The sequence below is a fragment of the Vipera ursinii genome (genome assembly GCF_947247035.1).
Source record: "Vipera ursinii genome assembly, chromosome: 8".
Lineage (NCBI taxonomy): Eukaryota > Metazoa > Chordata > Lepidosauria > Squamata > Viperidae > Vipera > Vipera ursinii.
This window is the reverse complement of record NC_139519.1, coordinates 7,288,582-7,293,143: the sequence shown is the minus strand read 5'-3', so window position 1 is coordinate 7,293,143 and position 4,562 is coordinate 7,288,582.

Genomic DNA, 4,562 nt, shown 5'->3' with positions numbered 1-4,562 from the left:
ATTGCCCTGTTAACCGCCCTGAGTCTCTTGAGAGAAGGGCGGTATATAAATTAAATAAATAAATAAATAAATAAATAAATAAATAAATATTTTGTGGGTTACGCTTTGTTAGCAGAAGGCATTCCCATGGACACTCCACACTGGGCTTTCCATACTTCCCCATGGAGCCTTGAAGCCTGATTTAAAGATCCCAGACGCCACTATGGCTGGCTCTAGTACAAGGACACTGGGAGGAAGACCAGGCAGTTTGAAGGGTGGGCAAGGCAGACGGACGGACGACCATGGAGGCTGAGACATGGGTCTATTTCCTGGCATTCAAATACTGACGCGAGCAGAAAGCTCTTAACAATGAAGCTGCGGCAGTCGGAATCCCTGGCTGTCTCCAGCTTCTCTGACTTCCGCCAAGACCCACAGCTGGCCTTTTCCTCTATCTTTTCTATTACTACTTGGCAGAGGGATTCTACTACACTGGAACGATGAGTAACAAAATAATCCCTCAGGAGCCTTGTGCTCTCCTCCCATCAAGTCGAGGTATCATCAGGAGAAATTTCAAAGAAATTGCTGAGGAACCCTATGAATAAAATAGCAGGGCGAGATTTTATTCATATGGGAGATATGTCATCCTGCCTTTCCATTCTTTACAAATGCTCCTGATACTGGAGGAAAAACACAGACAGAGAAACAAAAGGCAATTGTTCAACCAATTTAAAATAATAATAATAATAATAAAGAAAAGGACGTCCCTGAGAATGGCATTCAAGATTCATTTCAGCCATAGCTCCTACAGGAATAAAATGAATGTTCTGTCTGCTACCTTGATGCTAAATTGAGCATATGTACTAGTTTGTCAGTAGAAAGAATCCTGTTGTATGCTTGTCAAAGTGAAAATAAGGAATAAGAGAGTAAAGCCTTAGAAGCACTAAAAACTAACCGTAATTGGCTCAAATCTCACAGACTTTTGGCTTTCCGAAGTGAGATAATTTTTTGGTGGCTGACAGGATGTCACAGGAGAGCACTGAAACCTCGCATATTTTGACAACATTCTACCAGTGACTGAAGACAATGTTCCCTTTCTTTCTAACTGCTTGCACTCCATCTTATAGGAAACTGGATTTATTTTTGCACCTGGAAGAAAGATCCTATATCTGGAGGACGCTTTATCTATAATAGCGGGATAGAGGTGTCATGAGCTCCCCAAACATTAGATAATAACCCAATTTGATATCTTTTGAGGCAGCATCATGTCAGCTACTTTGAGATAAAATCTTCTTCAAGTTGGACCTGATTTCTGGTAAAAAAAAAATTGTGGAAATGGAAGTGACTTCTCCCATTTGTAAAAAATAAATTTTAATCATTTTAAAAATAAGAGGAAAAACACACCCAAAAGACAAAAAAATACATACAAAATAAGAAATAATACACAAGTGCTTAGAAATAAATAACTAAAAAAGCAGAAAAACCTATATAAGTGTATTACAAATGCATACACATACATATACTAAAGAAAAGAAGAAATAGGGGAGACATGATAGCAGCGTTCCAGTATCTGAGGGGCTGCCACAAGGCAGAGGGGGCCAGGCTGTTCACCAAAGCACCAGAGGGAAGGACCAGAAACAATGGTTGGAAACTTACCAAAGAGAGAAGCAACCTGGAATTAAGGAGAAACTTCCTAAGAGTGAGGATAATTAACCACTGGAACAGCTTGCCTCCAGAAATTGAGGGCTCTCCATCACTGGAGATTTTTAAGAAGAGGCTACAGTCACTTGGTGGTGACTGTAGCCTCTGTAGCCACCAGTGCTGAAGAGGATGAAATTGACCGGTTCTATGAAGCCCTACAGCACCTTATAGAACTAACACCCAGAAATGATGTCCTTATCATCATGGGAGTTTGGAATGCTAAAGTAGGAAGCCAAAAGATAACTGGAATAACAGGCAAGTTTGGCCTTGGAGTACAAAATGAAGCAGGGCACAGGCTGATAGAATTTTGTCAAGAGAATACGATGGTCATAGCAAACACTCTTTTCCAACAACCCAAGAGACGGCTCTACACATGGACATCACCCGACGGTCAACACAGAAATCAGATTGACTATATGCTCTGCAGCCAAAGATGGAGAAGCTCTATACAGTCAGTAAAAACAAGACCAGGAGCGGACTGTGGCTCAGACCATGAGCTTCTCCTTGCAAAGTTTAGGCTTAAACTGAAGAAAGTAGGGAAAAGCACTAGGCCACTCAGGTATGAATTAAATCATATCCCTGTTGAATATACAGTAGAGGTGACAAATAGATTTAAGGAATTAGATCTGATAGACAGAGTGCCTGAAGAACTATGGACAGAGGTTCACGACATTGTACAACAGGTAGCAACCAAAACCATCCCAAAGAAAAAGAAATGCAAGAAAGCAAAATGGCTGTCTGAGGAAGCTTTGCAAATAGCTGAGGAAAGGAGGGAAGCAAAAGGCAAGGGAGAAAAAGAAAGATATGCCCAATTAAATGCAGAATTCCAAAGAATAGCTAGAAGAGATAAGAATGCCTTCTTAAATGAACAATGCAAAGAAATAGAAGAAAACAATAGACTAGGGAGGACCAGAGATCTTTTCAAGAAAATTGGAGAGATGAAAGGAACGTTTAATGCAAAAATGGGCATGATAAAGGACCAAAATGGCAGGGACCTAACAGAGGCAGAAGAGATTAAGAAGAGGTGGCAAAATTACACAGAAGAACTATACAAGAATGAGCTTAACGTCCCTGATAATCACAATGAGGTGGTCACTGACCTTGAGCCAGACATCCTAGAATGTGAAGTGAAGTGGGCCTTAGAAAAGCTGAGCAACAACAAAGCTAGTGGAGGTGACAGTATTCCAGCTGAGCTATTCAAAATCTTAAAAGACGATGCAGTAAAAGTGCTACACTCAATTTGCCAGCAAATTTGGAAAACTCAACAGTGGCCACAGGATTGGAAAAGATCAGTTTACATTCCAATTCCAAAGAAAGGCAGTGACAAAGAATGTTCAAACTATCGCACCATTGCACTCATTTCTCATGCTAGTAAAGTTATGCTTAAAATTCTACAAGCTAGACTCCAGCAGTATGTGGATCGAGAACTACCAGAAGTACAGGCAGGATTTCGAAGAGGCAGAGGAACTAGAGATCAAATTGCTAACATACGCTGGATCATGGAGAAAGCTAGAGAGTTCCAGAAAAACATCTACTTCTGCTTCATTGACTATGCTAAAGCCTTTGATTGTGTGGATCATAACAAACTCTGGCAAGTCCTTAAAGAGATGGGCATACCAGACCATCTTATTTGTCTCTTGAGAAATCTATATGCAGGCCAAGAAGCAACAGTGAGAACTGGACACGGAACCACTGATTGGTTCAAAATTGGGAAAGGAGTCCGGCAAGGCTGTATACTGTCACCTTGCCTATTTAACTTATATGCAGAGCACATCATGAGAAAGGCAGGGCTAGATGAATCAAAAGTTGGAATTAAGATTGCCGGAAGAAACATCAACAACCTAAGATATGCAGATGATACCACTCTAATGGCAGAAAGTGAAGAAGAACTAAAGAGCCTCTTGTTGCGGGTGAAGAAGGAGAGTGCAAAACTTGGGTTGAAACTAAACATTAAGAAAACCAAGATCATGGCATCCGGCCCTCTCAATTCCTGGCAAATAGATGGGGAAGAAATGGAGGTAGTGACTGATTTTATTTTCCTGGGCTCCAAGATCACTGCAGATGGGGACTGTAGCCAAGAAATTAAAAGATGCTTGCTCCTTGGGAGGAAAGCCATGGCAAATCTAGACAGCACACTAAAAAGCAGAGACACCACCCTGTCAACAAAAGTGCGTATAGTCAAGGCTATGGTCTTCCCAGTTGCAATGTATAGCAGTGAAAGCTGGACCATAAGAAAGGCTGAGCGCCAAAGAATTGAAGCCTTTGAACTATGGTGCTGGAGAAGACTCCTGCGAGTTCCTTGGACTGCAAGGCGATCAAACCGGTCAGTCCTAGAGGAGATCAACCCTGACTGCTCTTTAGAAGGCCAGATCCTGAAGCTAAAACTCAAATACTTTGGCCACCTAATGAGAAGGAAGGACTCACTGGAGAAGAGCCTAATGCTGGGAAAGATTGAGGGCAAGAGAAGAAGGGGACGACAGAGAATGAGGTGGCTGGATGGAGTCATTGAAGCAGTAGGCGTGAGCTTAGATGGACTCCAGAAGATGGTAGAGGACAGGAAGGCCTGGAGGAACATTGTCCATAGGGTCGCGATGGGTCGGACACGACTTCGCAACTAACAACAACACAGTCACTTGTCTGAGATGGTATAGGTTCTCCTGCTTGAGCAGGGGGCTGGACTAGAAGACCTCCAAGGTCCCTTCCAGCTCTATTCTATTCTATTCTATTCTATTCTATTCTATTCTATTCTATTCTATTCTATTCTATTCTATTCTATTCTATTCTATTCTACACGCACACATAGTCCCTGACTTATAACTAGTCGCTTAGTGACCATTTGAAGTTACAACAAACCCCTTAACAGATCCAGCTCTGAAGTTCCAACG